Source organism: Biomphalaria glabrata, chromosome 1 (assembly GCF_947242115.1).
Source record: "Biomphalaria glabrata chromosome 1, xgBioGlab47.1, whole genome shotgun sequence".
Classification (NCBI taxonomy): Eukaryota; Metazoa; Mollusca; class Gastropoda; family Planorbidae; genus Biomphalaria; species Biomphalaria glabrata.
In genome coordinates, this window is record NC_074711.1 from 19217194 (window position 1) to 19239145 (window position 21952).

At 38.0% G+C, this 21952-nt stretch overlaps 1 protein-coding gene across 9 annotated transcripts in view; it reads right to left on the reverse strand.

Annotated features, from left to right (window-relative positions):
- LOC106073239 (multiple C2 and transmembrane domain-containing protein 1-like) overlaps positions 1 to 21952 on the reverse strand; it is a 163277-nt gene that overhangs the window by 77010 nt on the left and 64315 nt on the right. The window lies entirely within an intron of this gene.

The window sequence follows — 21952 nt, forward strand, 5'->3', positions numbered from 1 at the left end:
GAATGTGTAAGATGGGGGGTAGACTTGATGGAGTCACTATCTGCACTTGAAGAGGAATGGGTAAGATGGGGGGGGGGTAGACTTGATGGAGTCACTATCTGCACTTGAAGAGGAATGTGTAAGATGGGGGGGGGGTAGACTTGATGGAGTCACTATCTGCACTTGAGGAATGTGTAAGATGGGGGGGGGGTTAGACTTGATGGAGTCACTATCTGCACTTGAAGAGGAATGTGTAAGATGGGGGGTAGACTTGACGGAGTCACTATCTGCACTTGAAGAGGAATGGGTAAGATGGGGGGGGGGTAGACTTGACGGAATCACTATCTGCACTTGAAGAGGAATGTGTAAGATGGGGGGTAGACTTGACGGAGTCACTATCTGCACTTGAAGAGGAATGTGTAAGATGGGGGGGGGTAGACTTGATGGAGTCACTATGTGCACTTGAAGAGGAATGGGTAAGATGGGGGGGGGTAGACTTGATGGAGTCACTATCTGCACTTGAAGAGGAATGTGTAAGATGGGGGGGGGTAGACTTGATGGAGTCACTATCTGCACTTGAAGAGGAATGTGTAAGATGGGGGGTAGACTTGACGGAGTCACTATCTGCACTTGAAGAGGAATGTGTAAGATGGGGGGTAGACTTGACGGAGTCACTATCTGCACTTGAAGAGGAATGTGTAAGATGGGGGGTAGACGTGACGGAGTCACTATCTGCACTTGAAGAGGAATGTGTAAGATGGGGGGTAGACTTGACGGAGTCACTATCTGCACTTGAAGAGGAATGTGTAAGATGGGGGGTAGACTTGACGGAGTCACTATCTGCACTTGAAGAGGAATGTGTAAGATGGGGGGGGGGTAGACTTGATGGAGTCACTATCTGCACTTGAAGAGGAATGTGTAAGATGGGGGGTAGACTTGACGGAGTCACTATCTGCACTTGAAGAGGAATGGGTAAGATGTGGGGTAGACGTGACGGAGTCACTATCTGCACTTGAAGAGGAATGGGTAAGATGGGGGGTAGACTTGATGGAGTCACTATCTGCACTTCAAGAGGAATGTGTAAGATGGGGGGTAGACTTGATGGAGTCACTATCTGCACTTGAAGAGGAATGTGTAAGATGGGGGGGGGTAGACTTGATGGAGTCACTATCTGCACTTGAAGAGGAATGGGTAAGATGTGAGGTAGACGTGATGGAGTCACTATCTGCACTTGAAGAGGAATGTGTAAGATGTGAGGTAGACGTGATGGAGTCACTATCTGCACTTGAAGAGGAATGTGTAAGATGGAGGTAGACGTGATGGAGTCACTATCTGCACTTGAAGAGGAATGTGTAAGATGGAGGTAGACGTGATGGAGTCACTATCTGCACTTGAAGAGGAATGTGTAAGATGGGGGGTAGACTTGACGGAGTCACTATCTGCACTTGAAGAGGAATGTGTAAGATGGGGGGGGGGTAGACTTGATGGAGTCACTATCTGCACTTGAAGAGGAATGGGTAAGATGTGAGGTAGACGTGATGGAGTCACTATCTGCACTTGAAGAGGAATGGGTAAGATGTGAGGTAGACGTGATGGAGTCACTATCTGCACTTGAAGAGGAATGGGTAAGATGTGAGGTAGACGTGACGGAGTCACTATCTGCACTTGAAGAGGAATGGGTAAGATGGGAGGTAGACGTGATGGAGTCACTATCTGCACTTGAAGAGGAATGTGTAAGATGGGGGGTAGACTTGACGGAGTCACTATCTGCACTTGAAGAAGAATGGGTAAGATGGGAGGTAGACTTGATGGAGTCACTATCTGCACTTGAAGAGGAATGGGTAAGATGTGAGGTAGACGTGACGGAGTCACTATCTGCACTTGAAGAGGAATGTGTAAGATGTGGGGTAGACGTGATGGAGTCACTATCTGCACTTGAAGAGGAATGGGTAAGATGGGGGGTAGACGTGATGGAGTCACTATCTGCACTTGAAGAGGAATGTGTAAGATGTGAGGTAGACGTGACGGAGTCACTATCTGCACTTGAAGAGGAATGGGTAAGATGTGAGGTAGACGTGACGGAGTCACTATCTGCACTTGAAGAGGAATGGGTAAGATGGGAGGTAGACGTGATGGAGTCACTATCTGCACTTGAAGAGGAATGTGTAAGATGGGGGGGGGGTAGACTTGATGGAGTCACTATCTGCACTTGAAGAGGAATGTGTAAGATGGGGGGGGGGGTAGACTTGATGGAGTCACTATCTGCACTTGAAGAGGAATGTGTAAGATGGGGGGGGGGTAGACTTGATGGAGTCACTATCTGCACTTGAAGAGGAATGTGTAAGATGGGGGGGGGTAGACTTGACGGAGTCACTATCTGCACTTGAACGCAGCAGAATTAGAAATGTTACACCCCCCCTTTTTCTATTCTATGTCGCGCTTAACGTCCTCGAGAAAGTGTCACATTTGTTCGCATGTTTCCTTTTGTTTTGTAAATATTATTTATACTCCCCACAAGTTACTTGATACATTTTATGACATCAATAGCTTCCATTTTGACTCACTGTGACTAGCTATCGTTTGGTGAAAGGAGATAGTAAAAATATTGATTCAGGACTTGCGTGTTACTGCACTAGAGTTTATTATTATTTGTATGAAGAAATGACGTAGGCGGTGCTTAAATAAAATTTAGTTCAATGACAATCAGCTCATGCAGTTTTCAAAAACTAAAACGAGAGAGAGAGAGAGAGAGAGAGAGAGAGAGAGAGGTTTTAATGTGTACAGTCACAATGATTATTTTTTTTATTGACATGGAATCACTTTTCATTTCCTGGTATGAACAAGAATGTTTCGATCCATGACTTAAGTATACCCCCTCCCTTGTAGTCCCTATCACTTCTTGAAGACACGATTACTTATCAATGTATCTCGAACTTTTACTAGTGGCGCCCATAAAAAAAAATGGTTGAAAAAGTGTCAATTTACATCGTTTATATTCAAATCTGAATTAATAACTTCTTCGAAAAAAACATTTTTTTTTTGGTTCCTTGAAAATTAAATTGACCCCAACTTCGTTCCGTTGTCATGACCTTACGTATCCCCTAGTTTGAGAAACGCTGATTTATACCACACCTTAAAGTGACATGATTCTATCCTTTCGACTGATTTTTGAAAAAAATAAATAATGAGACAAAAAAAAACTAAAATCTAGATCTAGATCGTTTGATCTTCACACAATATATAAAGTAAAGAACGAAATAAATCCCACATCTTGTAATGACCACCCGTGTCCAGCAATGATGAGCTCGTATTGAAGAGCTAACAAAAGCAACCGAAAAGAAAACAGAAACTAGTTGACAAGTGCTATCTCGCGAGAGTGATGGCACCAACAGCCAGACATCAGCTAATAGAGTTGAGGCTAAACCAAGCACAAATCATTCGGCCCATAGAACGAAAATCAATTCGGACGAGGGGTTTGAAGCATTAAAAAAAAACTGAACAGCAAACACAGATTATTACTTATTTCAGAACTAATTTTAAAAATAAATATCTAGACTCGGTATAACACTCCTAGAGAGAACACATGACATCACAACACTTTTCCCGTAGTTATAGAATGAATCCAGTATTTTGATGGTGTGACATCGTGATGTAAACTGTACGAGTGGCTGATGTTACTTTCACCAGTCACACTAAGATAAGCAATATGGGTGTACGAGAATGGACACGTTCAAGACTGTTTTGTTTTGTTTTTTTAAAAAAAGGGGGAGAGAAATCTGTTGAATGAAAACTCCTTGTCCTACCAGCCTGCAAGAATCGATACACCACACTAGTGTCCCCTTTTTACACTGCGCGGGGGGAAAGATTGAGGTGCGTTGTCGTACTTGGAAGAGGAAAGAATTGAGGAAGAGAGGGCTGAGACGAACAGGAAGTGGGAAGAAGATGGAGATACAGGATATTTGAAACAGAGAAGGAAAAGATAACTGGCTTAGAGATTTATTTTTATTTTGAAATTATATTTGTTTAATTTGATTCTAAGGACAGCAACAGATTTCCATTGTCTCTGTCTCAAACTCAAGTGATTTGAATCATAGCGTTTTTTGTTTGTTTGTTTGTTTCTTCTAAAGCGTCTACTTATCAACTCTCCACAGCAAAGACATTCATATCTATTTCCGTGAGACAATTGTTTAGAACCTGAGAGTATTTGTTATATTTTTTTAATTCTTAAGATTTCACATATGCTACTCCCAGGAAACTAAACAATGGAACAATTCAAATTAAATCTTTTCAAGTCGTTTTCCAATTTTTCAAGCACTCGTTGAGTGTTTGTGTGTGTGTGTGTGTCTGTGTGTTTGTTTTACATCTATATTGTCTGTGTGTTTGTTTTACATCTATATTGTTGTTATAGATCTAGTTGTAATAGTCAGGTGTATAAGTGTAGTCAAACCGAATTTTCCTTTCTTTGGACCAATGAAATAATCTTATCTTGAAATAAAAAAAAGAATAACATATTATGAAACATTTATAATTATTAAAGAGGATTAAAACTACACATTTCTAAAAAAAAAGTGAAAATCCTCTGCCATTGTACTTTAAATGTAAACATATGTTCAATTAAAAATAGGCTGGACGAGCCTGTTCCCAGTGTCTTGCAATCAGACCTCACAATTCATGTATAAAAAAAAAATTGCAGGTCAAAGTAAGTGTAATAAAGAAAGGGGCAGCACTGGCACTATGATGCGAGGGACATTCCAGGTAAATATAACGCACGTACGACTGTAATGGATGGTTGTACGAGCATCTTCGTGTTAGGTCAGACCTCTTGCCAAGGACAAAAGTCGGCAGCCTAACTTGTACAACAGTCGAGAGGACACATTCGAAAAGAATCACGTTTGCGGAGACGTTTTTAAAATGTCTTTTTTAAACACTTTTGAGTCGATATTGTTGCAGAGGTCTTTCGTGAAAGAAGCATACATTTTTCAAGGTCCTTATTAGTAGAAGATGTAACAATGTTTTTTACTTAAAATATTTACATTTTTGAAACGCTTTTTTTTTACTTATTATTTAAACATAAAATGTTTCCCTATCAGACCTTGCGATCTATGGGGCAGATGATTTTTAGGCCATCTGTTTCTATGGCCAACAGAAGCTTTCCCCAACTTAAGTCAGATACCCATTAGAGCTGGGTGGACTCAGGGGCGCCCAAAACATACATAATTTAAAAAAAAACAGTCTTCATCGAGATTCGAACCCAGGATCCCAGGTTCGGAAGCCAAGCGCTTAACCACTCGGTAAATTTAAAAAAAAAACTTTTTTTTTGTTCCTTGAAAAATAAATTGACCTGTTGCGTCCCTAGGAAAGTGTTCCCCAAAGTTTTAAAAAAGCTGATCTTAAGTATAAGATGATTAAAGAATCATTTGGCGTGGTTTTTCCCTTGTAAAACGAGATTAAATCAATGTTACTAAAAAATGATTAAACTTTATTTCATCCTTTCACAACGCAACTCGAGAGAGGTGCCTGCAAGAAATGAACACACAACTTTATATATCATGTTTGAACAGTATGTTTCTTCCGTTGAACCATCGTTCCGTTGTTGTCTTACGCATAAGTAAACATGACGTCTTGGTGATCACGGAGATAGCACTACTCGGATTAAACCTTAGACAACTTCTACATGCGTTCTTAGCACGTTACTCTACGACTACTGTACTCTACTCAAAGCAAGAGAGACAACTAAACTCATTTCACTTGCGCTGCCTCCGAAGGATCTTGAAAATAACATGGAAAGAAAGAGTGCCATAATGAGATCCTCGCGCGAACGGGTTTTTTCAGCATCTTTACAGTCCTCAGGCAACGCCGCCTTCGCTGGCTCGGACATGTTCGCAGGATGGAGGACAATCGCATCCCGAAAATCATTCTCTACGGGCAACTTGCGTCTGGCGCAAGAAAAACTGCTCGCCCACACCTCCGTTAAGTGGATGTGTTAAAACGGGATTTAAAATAAGTGAACATTGATACTGACCATCGGGAAGACATAGCCTTAGACCGCACTAGTTGGAGAGAGACGGTGACCAAGAAAGCTCTGGACAGCGAGAAAACATAGGCCTCAGTTCTGGAAGAAAAGCGTGCAATACAAAAATGGCCAGCTCCTCTACCACCAAAGCGAAAGCCACTTCGACCTGCAATATATGTGAACGGGAGTGTCTCTCCAAAATTGGGCTCCACAGCCATATAAGAAAGTGTTCGAGATGAACCATAGTCCTAGGACTGAAGGAGGCCAATATATATATATATTGTAATAGTAGGCTAGTAGAGACTAACAAACACTTTCTTGTCTGTTTAAATGCTCCTTTATTCAAGTTAGATCGTCCATATATATAGGCCTAAAAGGAATTCAATTATCCCCCTTATCTGTTAATTAGCACATTCTTTCAACATGCCAGCAATGTGGGTTACTGGGTTACAATAACAGGACGGGGCTGACAAGACAATAACATTTACTATCACATCTCCCTTCTTACAAACATTGAATGATAAAACATCTATAAAACTATTTCTACATTCTAGTACAAATATTGACATCTAACATAGATAATCAATAGACATTTCCATGTAACTATTCAAAGTTAAAACATTTACATTATAAAATTCTAACAAGATAATCAATAGACATTTCCATGTAACTATTCAAAGTTAAAGCATTTACATTATAAAATTCTAACATTGCTATTATGTTTACAAGTTACAGGTAACGATTTACAGTTGTGTTTAAATATTTATATAATATAACATTATAATATATAGTGTAAGAAAACATCAAAAGCCTTTTACACAATAGGCTGTATTTGAAATAATGAATGTCTAAATATCTACATTAGGAAAACGTTTTGGTGGTCTTACTGGTCTGCCATAGCGTGTAACCACTGGGGCTGGGCCGTATTGTGTTACAACAGGCGCTGTACTAGCAATCGCAGTCTCGGGTTCTGTAACTTGCGTTTCGTAGGATGTATCAGAATTGTCCCATTCAAATACATCTGGAGTTTCGTCTGGTATAGAAAATGTCTTTCTTAACATTTTTCTATTTCTTCTGTATGTTCCCCCTTCAGGTGTCTGTACAAAATACGATCTTGGCGTTGAAGCTTCTGAGATGACAGTGGCTGGCTTCCATTGACTTCCAGGATACTTTTGCATAAAGACCTTGTTTCCAGGATGAAACTGTTGTCTTTCAGTGCGTCTAGCCGTTCTGTCATAATATTTTCTTTGACCATTTTTTCTCTTTCTCCATACATCTGCCATTTCTTTCTGGTCTGGAACTTGTGGTTTGAGATAAGTATTTGTTGTTGGAAAATTAGTTCTCAAACGTCTGCCCATGAGCAGCCTTGCTGGTGAAGGTCCATCCGGACTTGGGGCATTTCTGAACTGTAGCATGGCTAAATATGGGTCTTGACCAGATATTTTAGCTTTATTCATAATTTTCTTTACTGTCTGTATTGCGCGTTCAGCCATCCCATTGGACTGTGGAAATCTGGGACTCGAAGTAATATGTTGAAAACCCCAGTTTTTAGAGAATTTGAGAAACTCTTCGCAACTGAACTGAGGTCCATTATCAGTAATTACTTCCTTCGGGATGCCATGACGAGCAAATTGTGACTTCATATAAGCAATCACGTCTGAAGCTTTAAGTGTTGGAATGAGATTAATCTCAAAGAATCTACTGTAGTAGTCAACAAGAAGTAAATAGTTCTTACCAAAATGCTCAAAAAGGTCAGCTCCAATCTTTTCCCAGGGAAGTTGAGGTATATCATGTGGTAACATTGGCTCCTTCTGCTGGGAATTCTGGTGTTCATGGCATACTGCACAACTAGATACCATGTCTATAATTTCTTTTGACATTCCAGGCCAGAAGAACACCTCCTTGGCTGTACCCAGACATCTATCACGTCCAAGGTGACCTTGATGGAGTCTTTGCAACATTTCTTTTTGTAATGCTTTTGGTACTATTATTCTTTCTCCTTTTAAAAGTAGACCATTGCTTTCACTAAGCTCTTCTTTAAATCCATAATAAGCTCGTATTTCTTGAGGAATTTCATTTCTTGTGCTTGGCCATCCTATCAAAATTTGATCTTTTAACAGTCTTAGAATGGCATCGTTAGCAGTTTCGTGTTGAAAATTTTTCAGATTTTCATCTGACACAGGCAGGCTATCTACAATAAGATGAACTTGTGCGTCCCAGTCATCACTTGATGGATGTTTCACTGGCAGCGATGCTCGTGAAAGTGTATCTGAAATAGACATTTCTTTTCCTGGCTTATATTTCAGCAGGATTTCATACTTCATTAGACGAAGAAGCATTCTCTGAAGTCTTGGTGGTGTGGATGACAAAGGCTTTTTGATGATCACTTCTAATGGTTTGTGATCTGTTTCAACTGTTATTTGACGCCCATACACATAATAATGGAAATGTTCAACTCCAAACACTATTGCAAGCATTTCTTTTTCTATTTGTGCATAACGTTTTTCACAGTCTGTAAGAGATCTTGATGCGTAAGCCACTGGCCTCTCATTTTGAATTAACACAGCTCCAAGTCCCTCTTGCGAAGCATCTACTGACAACTTGACTGGTTGTGAAACATCATAAAAAGCTAGAACAGGGGCAGTTGTGATCATACTTTTCAAGTAATCAACGGCATTCTGATGTTGTTCCAACCACATCCATTCATTATCTTGTTTAAGTAGCTCCCTCAAAGGGGCAGTAACATCAGACAGATTTTGTATGAATTTGCCAAGATAATTTATCATGCCCAGAAATCTTTCTAGTTCTTTGCGGTTTGAAGGGCATGGCATAGAGTGTATTGCTTCAATCTTGGAATTGTCAGGCTTGATTCCACTATCTGTAATGACGTGTCCGACAAATTTTACTTCTTTTACTCTAAGGCTGCATTTTGATAGTTTCAATTTAATCCCTTCTTTTCTTGCTATGGCAAGGACTTTCTGAAGTTTCTCGTCATGTTCTTTTGTAGTTCTACCAGCTATCAATATTTCGTCCATGTAGGTTTCAACACCTTGAATATTTTCGAAAATTTGGTGAAATCGTTTTGCAAATACTTCCGCAGAAGAGTTTAGTCCAAAGGGTAGTCGTAAAAACTTATATCGACCAAACGGTGTGTTGAACGTTGTCAGATCTGTACAGTTCTTATCTAGTTTGATTTGCCAAAAGGCACTGGTTGAATCTAGTACAGTAAACACCTGGCTGCCACTTAGCCGGCTGGCTATTTCTTCAATGGTAGGTAACTGGTAGTGCTCTCTCTGAATGGCTGTGTTAAGGTCTCTAGGATCTAGACAAATTCTTAAACCACCTCCTTTCTTTTCGACAAGAACTAGTGAGTTGACCCATGCGGTGGGACGATCAACTTTTTCGATGACACCCTCGTCTTCCATTCGTCTCAGCTCTTTTTTCAATTCTTCTCGAAGTGCCGCTGGAACCTTTCTTGCTGCATGTACCACTGGTCGTATGTTTGGATCAACTTTGATTGTATACTCTTCTTTCAAGCATCCAAGGCCAGTAAAAACATCAGCATAGTTGTTTAATGTTTCATCGTCTAAAAAATCTACTCTCTGAATAAGGTTCATCTGCTGGCAACCTGGTAGACCCAAAATTGGTTTGGAGTGTGTATCTACTACTTGAAACTCTATCCATGCAGTTTTTTCTTTTACTGAACATTTAATGTGTGTTTTGCCAACAACCTTTAAATGTTCACCACTGTATGTAGTAAGTCTTGATGATGACTTCTGGAGTTTCTTTCTTCTAAGTTGATGAAAAATCCTATAAGGAAGAATGTTGACTTGTGCTCCTGTATCCAATGTAAATGTTACATGTTTGTTTTCTAGAGTGATAACTGTATTCCACTCATTACATTGGTTCTGTGAACCTATACTGCCAATTATAGACGTTTCAGTCTTGGTATCATCTGTAGCTTCAGTCTTGTAATTGATGAATTGGATGTTATTTGATCTGCATACATTAGAAAAATGGTTCATTTTGTGACATTTGTGACATATTTTACCGTAAGCTGGACACTGCTTTGGTAAATGTTGTCTGCCACAATTACTGCAGTTCAAGGTTGATTTCGTTCTACTAAAGTTCTTTGTAGCTGAAGAAATCGCTTGAACGTCACATTCTTCTTTCATGACTTTGAGTTGCCATTCAGTTGATTCCGCTGCTCGGCAAATGTGTTCAGCCTTTATAATGTTTAGATCAGGTTCTCTTAAAAGTCTTGCTCTTGTGCTGTCATTTTTTATACCGCCTACTATTTGATCTTTAATTAGTGAATCTTTTAGTGATTCAAATTCACAAGACCTTGCCTTGAGTTTGAGGTCGGTCAAAAAGCTGTCAAAGGTTTCTCCTTCATTTTGGCTTCTCTTGAAAAAAATATGCCTTTCAATCGTTACATTCTTCCTGGGAAGGCAGTATTTTTCAAACTTGTTTAAAATGCAATTCAGTGTATGAAAAGACTTGCTGATTTCACAGTCTTCACACTCATCGTCCGTCCACTGGAATGTATTGTAGACTTGAACTGCTTCGTGGCCAATTACATGTAGCAACGTCATGGACTGTACTTCTTTACTTTTAGTATCAAGTCCACTTGCTATTGTATAAATTTGAAACGACTGTTTAAAACTTCTCCAGTTTTCTGCAACATTTCCATTAAATTCCAGCGGTTGTGGCGGGTGGAGTCGGTCCATCTGACACCATGTAATAGTAGGCTAGTAGAGACTAACAAACACTTTCTTGTCTGTTTAAATGCTCCTTTATTCAAGTTAGATCGTCCATATATATAGGCCTAAAAGGAATTCAATTATCCCCCTTATCTGTTAATTAGCACATTCTTTCAACATGCCAGCAATGTGGGTTACTGGGTTACAATAACAGGACGGGGCTGACAAGACAATAACATTTACTATCACATATATGTCTCATCGCTTGTAATACGTTATAATGACATTGTCTGCCAGTGTCACCTATTCTTAGTTTTTAACTTTATTTGACTTGCACCTTTTACTAGGAGGAACATGGTGCGCTTCAGAGACTAGGGGAATACATTTCTGACTGTCAGGCCGCAGGAAAACACATGCAACAGATGGCTTTAAGTGGAGCTCGAGAGGTCGAGAAATGGCGTCCAACGTAAAACGTTGATCAATGATGATGTGGTGCCACCAGTTCAAGCTCCTTACGACCGTCCTGACAATGCAGACTCTAGACTAGACAGTCCGTTAGTGAGACTAACTATTGTTAGGTAGATCTACTGGATAAAGTTAACAATACACAAGCGTACTATCAGACGATATGGTATACCCGTATAACCCGCACTAATTACAAACAAGTAAAAACAAAATCGTAAAACCCGCATCCTTATATGCCCCGCATGTGCACCTTTTGACACTAGCGGTATCGGCAGATTAGAAAATTAGTTAAGTTGCCTTTATTACTTGTCACAATTGATTAGGCCTACTGGTATATTAAAGATTCTCTGCCGCATTGGCACCATTTGTTTTGTTGAGGTTTATAATGAGATGTTTATAAAGCCTTCAAATATGCAATTGATAAACACCTAGAGAACTATTAGAGATATAAAGACCCACCGGTATGCACATACTTTCCGTCATGCTATGTTTATGAGTAAAATAAAGAGAAATGTGCATGAAGTTTACTAAATAACTCAATTACATTTCAAAGAGAAATGTGAATGAAGGTTATTAAATAACTCAATTACATTTCAAAGAGAAATGCCTTATTGGTTCTTTCTAACTAAAATTCGAAGTCACTTATTTGTAAAACATTTTTTTAACCAAGAAATCTGGTTTCTCCAATGGATCACTGATGTGTAGCGGCAGGTATCTTAGTCAAACCTTTCACTTGGTGTCAAGGTACTGTCAGTAACTGAATATACAAACCTTCAAATGCGTTGCTTCAGATTATTGAGCACATCTTTACAGGGCCGGCCCAACAGATTGCGGGGCCCTATGCGAAACGGATTGGGCGGGGCCTAGTCTGGGTAGGGATAAGGTTAATAAGTGAAAATTAAGATTTTTTGTTAGAAACTAAATTCGTCTTTGCATTTTATTCATACTCATGAAGTGCAAAATCACAACCTAATTAACTTTACGAGCTATCAACAAAAGAAGGTAGTTTTCCAACAAAAAGCAGATAACATTCAGATCTGCCTTTTACATTTACTATCGACTAGCAAAATATCGCTTTTGTTTTATTTATGAGATCGAGATAGATTTAGATCTATATTTATATGCCATTCACTAGTACAGTAAATAAAGTATTGGACCTTCCTGTTTTGGTTAAAATTCACCCTATTATTATATTTTTATTAAATGAAAGCTGACAATGTCGTTTTTTTTTTCAAAATCGCTTGTAGAATTGGCGTTTTTCATATTGAATGACACCCCAAAATTACAATTATGTCTTTTCCAGCCAGTTGTATGAGTTTTCATGACTTATTTCGTGTACTTTGCAATTTCAGGAGATTTCCAGGACATCCTGGAAAATCAGGAGGCCGCTGGAGCCCTGTTATAAGTCAAAATGGTTAAATTTAATAATTTACAACTAGAGTTAGCGCGGGGCCTATGAAAGTGCTGGGCGTTTGCATAGGTTGCAGTGCCCTAAGGCCGCCTTTCATCTTTATGTCAGATTTCTTCACGTCCTCCTAAGTCACGTGATGAATAATTCGAAACTGCTCAACAATAGCACAGATTATCCAGATGTTAATCTATCAAAGTTAATTTGTTTCCTAACAATGTCAACAGATCATTGAAGTTATATTACATAAGTCGCCAACTGTCAAAGAGATTAGCACTTTATAATGTGAGTGTATATTTTTGTACTGTTGAAAAACAACGTACTGAATACCCATTCCTATCAATTTATGAAAAAAGTTTTGGTTAAACAGTGTTTAGATTAAATAGTGTTGTTGTTTTGTATAAAAAACAATTTGTGACGCTTAAACAGCTTTTGGGATTAATACAAGAAAATAAACACCACAGGGGACATAACTGATTTCCAAACTTACAAAAATAAAATTACTAGGGTTATCGTTCGTAATCAAACAATGAACAAAAGATAGGAAGGTCGATAAAGCAGTGGCGTAGCTACCAATGTGCGGGTGGTGCGGGCCGCACAGGGCACCAAGTTGAGAGGGGCACCAAAATTCCCCCAGTGTGTATTAATTTCCTATTTCCCTGAGCGTTTCAGTAAAAACGACTAATTGTATGGACACGAACAAACATAAACTAGTGTATTTTAAACATGAACTAACGATTTATAAACTAGTCATGTCGCTATTTTGTTTCATCTCCTTGACTATTTCTTCAATACAATGTAAGCTATAAAACAGTTTGAATCTAATTTACTAGATTTATTTCGGACACAAGGTACATATTGTTACAACACTGATCAATGCTCTGTAATATAAATAAGAAGAAGAAGATAGCCCAACCCTTTTTACTTCATTGTTTAGTCCACTGAATTAATCTAGATATTGAGTTTACAAATATATTACTAAACTCTAGCTCTAAACAATTGTCTTAGTTTATTCATTTCTTTATGATTCTTTATAGCTTAATTTTGGAAATAATTCTATTGTAATGTCAATATTTTTAAATAAGCTAACCTTTGTTTTCTACGAGTTTTTTTTTTTAAACTAACTAGTTAATTGTAATACTGTAACGTAAACAAAATGATGAACAATGCTCAAGACTGACTAGTCTGGCTGGCGCCTCAAAACCCTTTTAAGCTCAGACGGAGAAATCGGCATCTCTGGTTCTGTCCGGTCTGTGTAGTCTATAAGGGCCCCATACCCAGATCTATCGGGGTTCCTCTTACCGACCCATCGGTATAGCAGAAAATGGCATCTGATGGGTAGGACTTTAGTGTAGCTGATGCCAAGTTTTGGAGTATGGCAGGTGTTAATCGCCTCTTGGTGGCTCCCTCTTGCCCTATAAGGGACATGTTTATTTGTGGGGTCGGCATTCTCCTCCACGGAGGGCAAGTATTAATTCTTCTAATAGAAATTCTATCAGTGAAGAGCCCAGATGATTTTGACAAATTGGCCGCAATGTGGAGGAACGATCGCATTTTTATGCGGTTCCTCTCTCTCCACTGTTGCACTAAGATTGTGGTGGGTAGCCTAGAGTCGCCCCTTTTGTAACGCTCGTAGGCCATAAGTACCGCCCTCTCCCTCCTTAAATGTAAAGGGGCCACGTTTGTTAAGATTTCATCATCTTCATTTAAATCCAAAGATGGATTCAATGAGTGGTGGAGGTTATCCCCGAAAATAGAAAAACATTAGACCAGCAGAGCTCACATTCAGTCATCGCTTGCTTGGAGGGGACTTGAAGTTCGCCTGAGAGTAGGAAACAATATGGACAACAAGGCCCAAGATTTGATTATACAAAAAACGAAAACCTGGAGAGTTAGTAAAATTACTATCAACGTACGATCCACTCTTGAGGGAGCATGAGCTTCGAACTAAGCTTTGTTCCAGACCGAATACATACATGTCTCCACAAATACAAAATGAATTTATTACAAAATTGGGGGATCACGCTAAAAAAACAAATAATACAGCAAGTAAAACAAGCCAAATATTTCTCTATTATTTTTGACAGTACACCTGACATCTTAAAGCTGGATCAAACTTCCCAAATTTTACGGTACGTTGTCATGGATAATGACGGGGTGCAGGTTCGTGAGTCTTTTATTGACTTCATCGACACAAAGGACAAGCATGCTGCTGGAATCGCTGAGATGATTCTAGAGAAACTGCGTTCGGATGGCTTAGACATAATGGACTGCAGGGGTCAAGGCTATGATAATGCTGCGGTCATGAAAGGTCAAAACTACGGTGTCCAAAAACATATTCTAGAAGTCACTATTCATTGCCTGCTCAAACTCTGGAGACATTAACTAGCAGAGATGAAAATTCATCGACTAGATCTGAAGCAGGTGGATTATTGGTTGCTGTTCAGTCTTTTAATTTTGTCACCTATCTTGGATTTTGAGCTCCTGTATTAACTGAAATTAATGATGCGCAATTCTACCTTCAAAAACAAGGATTGTCTATTCGAGACTGCTCACTCAAACTAAAAACATCAAAGAGATTTTTAAGTTGCAATCGAGAGGACATCGCTGAAGCCAGCATTACCTTTGCCGAAAGCGTGTGCTCATATCTGAGAATCAGTACAGAACCTCAAAAACGTATAGGCCATAAGAAAAAGATGCCTGGTGAGAAAAGTGACTACTCTGTACTTACACACAAAGAAGAGCTACGAAGGGAAATTTATTCTACCTTGGACAGGATTGTTCAAGAAATAATCACCCGATTCGAGCAACTTCATAATGTAGCAGATAGATATGAATTTTTGTCGCCTTCCCAGCTATTAAATCCTCAGGTCGAAATCAATCTCGATAGTACTCATAGCGACATTGATAAAAGCAAATTTCTTCTGGAGCGAAAGAGGCTTCAACTGTTTGTCACAGTTTCATCAGAAGCCTCCGAACTTCCAAAACAAGGACCTGTTGAGCTCTTGAAATTTATAAAAACAAATCAGATAGATGATTCAGTCCCGAATATCGTCATCATGATTCGCATATTTTTGACTATTGCGGTAAGCGTCGCTACATGCGAGAGAAGTTTTTCCATACTTAAACGGATCAAGAATTACTTGCGATCAACGATGACAAATTAACGACTCACTAATTTGGCCATTTTGTCCTTTGAATAAGAGGTGGTGGAAAAAATGGATTTCGATAAAATTATTGATACTTTTGCCAGCAAGAAAGCGCGTAAAATTCATTTGTAGAATGTTTATGTAAAAGTAATATTTTTAAATTAACAATATTTGATAGATGAATATATATTATTTTGAACAGGTTTTGCAATGTTATTAATTTGTTAGTTGTTTTTTTTTTTTTGGGGGGGGGGGCATCAAGATGAGGTACCGCACCAGGCATCATATACTCAAGCTACGCCAATGCGATAAAGACACACACACACACACAGATAGAGAGGAAAAAAAGAGAGAAAGAGACAGGCAGGGAGTAAAAAAAGAGAAGAGGAGAGAAAGAGAGAGAGATTGTGTTTTTTTGTTTTGTATTGGGAGTACCTAAGTAAAAGGGCACGAAAGAATTAATTGACCAAAAAGATCGAACTTTTTTTCTATCATCGATTCTTAGTTCTTTTAGGCGTTTACAATAATCGATCTGCTCTTGTCGAAACAAAAACATTAAGTTACTCTTAGTTCTACTCATGTATTATTTATAACAACTGCAGGCCATTTTTCTAAGTCGATCAGTTCTGGTTTAGGCTTTGGCCAAGTTGATTCTATGGTGGGATGAACATGTATAAAGAGATTAAAAACAATATGTCTATTTTAGTGGCTGGAAAGTAACAACGACTTTGTAGTATTTGGTATTAGATGTAACAAGACGAGGCTCAGATTTGTTTTTCAGACAATAGAAAGTTTTACACGCACACACACACAAACACACATTCACATTTAGAACTTCGGGAAAGAAGTGTGTGCCTGGCCGTGTGATAAATGCTCGGGAATGTTGTTCCGTGGTCTCGGATTCGAATCCTGCCCACCGCGTCGTCCCGAGGAAGGTTTGGGCTACGAAGTGATTATCTTGAAATCTGGAGGAACATCCGAAAACAAACAATAATAAGAAAAAAAAAACTTTAAAAAAAAAACAACTAAGCTTATACGAAGTGTAATTGTATCAATTAGTTTGCATCCGTCATGTCATTAAATGTGTAATAGATCTAGATCAACAAAAAATAAATCTGTGAGATTTGTTTACCAATTGTTTTTTGTTAGCGCTATTTTGTGCTTTTGGCTTTTTCAATACTCAATGATCCTATCACTTATCTGGACCAGTTTGAAAAATGGGGGGGGGGGGGGGAGGGAGGGAGAGAAAGAAAGGGATATATGGGTGGATTTTACCTCATTTTTTTTTTATTAAAAAAAAAAGGGGGGGGGGGGATACCTGAATTTGAATTTGTGGCTCAAGCCTCTTCGGGCTGACGCGCTAACCATTCTGCTAGTGAGTTTTTTATGACTAGAGAAATTAAATTAATAGTAGTATATTATTTCTTTCAGTTTAGAGCGGCGACCTATAAAGGGGACTAATTATGCTCATACTTTCACTTCAGTCAAGTAGGCCTACAACCTCTTTCCCTTGTTCGAAATACCGAAACAAAATAATTAATTACCAATAGTTAATTAACTAAATGCTTTTTTTTAAATTGATTTTTGTGTCATCTGGTAAAAGAATTGTGCAAAAAAACAGCTTGATCCGAGATTGGGTGACGGAGAAATAACGTATACACATTTTGTCACCAGACAGACAAAAAGACAGACAGAGTGATTTGATATAAGCTTTGTCAAACGTACACCAGAAGAGTACTTCTCACGAAATGCAAACACAAGTTGTTAAATGACAAAAAAAGCCCCTAGGACAGATTTTATATTCTCGAAGATTCCACCTCCACCAACCATGGATGAAATTAATTTTGTTTCAAAGTCAGCAATTGGGTGCGGGGGAGAGCCGTTTGGTACAGCAGCTGTAGACAACAGGCTATTAAACTTGTCCAAGATGACCTGACTGACCACACAACATTGACAGTTTGTAAATTAATTCCAACAACGACCTGCCACCTTTTTCCCGATGTATTCAATCATTCCTGAGACATATATACAGCCAATCATAAAGCCGTTAATTCAAAAATGGAAATTTGTTATTAAAAGATGTATAAGGATTATTAAAAAAAGGTTTGGCTCTGATGCCACTCAGTAGGTTTATTTTGTGTTCTCGTTAGGCCCGAGTTAGACTTACGGTATTAACCCGAACGAAACTTTATTTTTACACAGAACATTAAACGCAAACAATTTAGTTGCCTTCTGTTTGTCTAACGGAGTCACTGCCCTTAGCAACCATATTTTGACTTCATCTGTAAAATGCAAGATGGCTCCACGCTTTCCTGAAATCGTATAAATCAAAGAAGCTTAAAAGTTCTGAGACGTCACGAAATGTGTTAGAGTAGTTTAATGTTGGCGCTAACTTCATCGTATGGCCAAGGGCTTACAAGGCTATTATATGAACGCATTATCATTTAAACAAGAAAAATATAAAAATACACTTTAAAGAGACTCATAATAAAATAACACCACACTTATATATCTCGAAAAATTTAGAAGTTATTTCCATTTTTCGATAGCAAACAAAATAATTAATTACCAATAATTAATTAACTAATTACAAACTTCTATCAGCTCACTCAGTCTGTCTTATAAAAAGTTCTTCAATCTCGGATCAAGCTGATTGCTCAGTTATTTCTTTTACCTGACAACACAAGAATCAATACAAAAAAGTAACCAATTAGTTAATTAAACATTCATAATTAAATATTTTGTTTGGTATCTCGAAAAAAAAATTGTATTTGACTGAAGTGGTGGTTGAACTAGTCTCCTTTAAAGGTCGTCACTTTAAAGTAAGTTTGAAACGAGCAACACATAACTATATAAGCTTCTATTTTCATAAGCCACTCACTAGCAGAGTAATTAGTATGTCGGCTTGTGGAGGCTTGGGCCTTGAGTTCGAATACAGGTGTTCCTCCTTTTTTTTAATTTTATAAATTCTTTTAAAAAGCGATTACGGTAATATTCACACAGATATACCTTTCTTTCTTCCCAATTACACTTCGTACACGTTTTGTTCTTTTTTTTTTTAAAGTATTCTTTCTATGTTATTCTCGTTTTTTTCTAAATTATTCGATGTTTTGTTAGGTATGATAAATAATTGTTTAAGTTTCATCTTAGTCCGAGAATGAGTGTGGGAGAAATAAAGCCCTACACATGTCGTCATATCTGTGAATACTGAAGGATTAATTTCCCTTGTTGGTATCAAACAAAATAATTATTACCAATAATTAATTGGTTAATTTTTTTTTTATTGATTCGTGTATTGTATTCGCCAATAATTGTTGAAAGTTTCAACTTGATCCGAGAATGTTTGTGGGAGAAATAACGAGTTCAAACTTTTAATCACACAGACAGAGTGCAATAAAATGGAAAGACATCGCTTAACACGTTCAGGCTTTTCCTTTATCACCCTCCAACTCCAGCTTCAACTCAAGAAAACAAAAAAGGTCGTTGTAGTAGTCACATAATATCCATGGGAGCTTCATTTAAGCTGATCTATTGAAGAAACATTTCATTTATTGAGTTGACACAAGGCTGTGCTAGGGATGACTAGGTTGGCGTGTTGTGCTTTAAATATCTTCTAAATAAAAGTTTTGTTGTTGGAACCCTTTAGTTTGTTGTTGTTGGAACCCTTTCGTTTGTTGTTGTTGGAACCCTTTCGTTTGTTGTTGTTGGAACCCTTTCGTTTGTTGTTGTTGGAACCCTTTAGTTTGTTGTTGTTGGAACCCTTTCGTTTGTTGTTGTTGGAACCCTTTAGTTTGTTGTTGTTGGAACCCTTTAGTTTGTTGTTGTTGGAACCCTTTAGTTTGTTGTTGTTGGAACCCTTTAGTTTGTTGTTGGATGGAACCCTTTAGTTTGTTGTTGTTGGAACCCTTTAGTTTGTTGTTGTTGGAACCCTTTCGTTTGTTGTTGTTGAAACCCTTTCGTTTGTTGTTGGATGGAACCCTTTAGTTTGTTGTTGTTGGAACCCTTTAGTTTGTTGTTGTTGGAACCCTTTAGTTTGTTGTTGTTGGAACCCTTTAGTTTGTTGTTGTTGGAACCCTTTCGTTTGTTGTTGTTGGAACCCTTTCGTTTGTTGTTGTTGGAACCCTTTAGTTTGTTGTTGTTGGAACCCTTTAGTTTGTTGTTGTTGGAACCCTTTAGTTTGTTGTTGTTGGAACCCTTTCGTTTGTTGTTGTTGGAACCCTTTCGTTTGTTGTTGTTGGAACCCTTTAGTTTGTTGTTGTTGGAACCCTTTCGTTTGTTGTTGTTGGAACCCTTTAGTTTGTTGTTGTTGGAACCCTTTAGTTTGTTGTTGTTGGAACCCTTTAGTTTGTTGTTGTTGGAACCCTTTAGTTTGTTGTTGTTGGAACCCTTTAGTTTGTTGTTGTTGGAACCCTTTAGTTTGTTGTTGTTGGAACCCTTTAGTTTGTTGTTGTTGGAACCCTTTCGTTTGTTGTTGTTGGAACCCTTTAGTTTGTTGTTATTGGAACCCTTTAGTTTGTTGTTGTTGGAACCCTTTCGTTTGTTGTTGTTGGAACCCTTTAGTTTGTTGTTGTTGGAACCCTTTAGTTTGTTGTTGTTGGAACCCTTTCGTTTGTTGTTGTTGGAACCCTTTAGTTTGTTGTTGTTGGAACCCTTTAGTTTGTTGTTGTTGGAACCCTTTCGTTTGTTGTTGTTGCTGTTTTTCCGTAGGTTTGTATCAATATTAAACTGTACACGAGGACGTTTAAGTAGAGAGCTGCTCGTTTGAAAACAATTCTTCAAAACACAAGATTAATCTAAGTCTAAACTCTCAACTTAAGTGATTTTATAGTTGAGAGAACTTACGTGCACAAAGTGAACAAGTAGACACAGCCGTTCGCCTTTTCATAAGTAAAGGGAGGCTAGAAAGATGGTAGAAATGCAATCAAACCAAGTAGTAGCTAACATCAACTCTAGACGAAGATAATATCAAGCTAAGGAAAACAAACAGGAGGAACGGGACATAAACACCTACGCAGATCGGTGATATATATGAGGTTCGATTATAAATAAGTGTCCACGACAGCAGGACGGGGGTTGATGTTACTGGAATGAGCACAGCTGTGTTCCCGTGGGTGAACAGAAGATAACTGAAGCATGTGTGTATATATAGATAAACATTTATTATTAATACTGTTTGTGTGTGTTGATATGTGTGTAATATTTAGCATTAGCCCTGCATGGGGAGAGTACTATAAAAATTTCCCTCCAAATATCGCTATCTAAAAAATATATTACACTTTTTTCAAAGTAATGGTATAATGGTAACAATCGTACTAGTAAAAAAATAAAAAGATCTATCTAGGCATTTAGACTAAGACGACCTTTACATATGTGTTACCCTGTCCATTAAAGTCTCCATTCCAAAGCAATAAGATCATTGCAAGACTTTCGCAAAATTCAAAATCCTAATGAATCTCATGTATGATTTAATAAAAAAGGAAATTGGGTTTTAATTTATCATTTTGTTTATAAGTCCAAGATAGTCCATGCATGTTAAATGTAAGCGAACAAAGTGTTTGTGTTTGTCACAGATTACATTATAGAATTGTTTGTACATTTCACTTTTGAAAGAAATATAAGCCCTCGACATGAGTCTCGGGATTTAATCCTCAAATTTAGACACTTGACATTCAAGTCAGGATTTACCCAAGGGACGTAATTAGTATGTTTGAAATATATTGGTTGATTTGAATTTAAACAAAGACATTTTTGAAAAGAGTTAGCGCCAGAGAATTGGCGGTAGTAAGAAAGAAAAGTCAGTCGATAAAATAATGTCCTTGTAGACAGTCACGTTTCTAAGAGCTCTGTTGGAAAAGCTTTTGTAATATGTTTCATGCTCATTGATTTGTAATTTGTACATAAACTGTACTTACGTTGTATTTAATAAAGTTCCAGAGTTTTGTTTTATCAAAGAATCGTCAATTGTGATTCTAGATCGTCATTTTTGTTAACTATTGAATTCACGTAAAATCCCCGGCATAACAACACATCATACCATCTAAATGTTGTCACATCTGGCACTCTCCGACTAATAAAAGTTCATGGATAACTTTTAACGAAATTTATTCAAGATCTAGATCTGGGACCAATTTCTAAAACTCTTCAAAGGAACTTCATTCTTATTTAACGGAGGACAGAATTTCTGTGTTTAACAGGTCAGTTGGTTATCGATAATTCTTTTATAAAGATTTTCGTT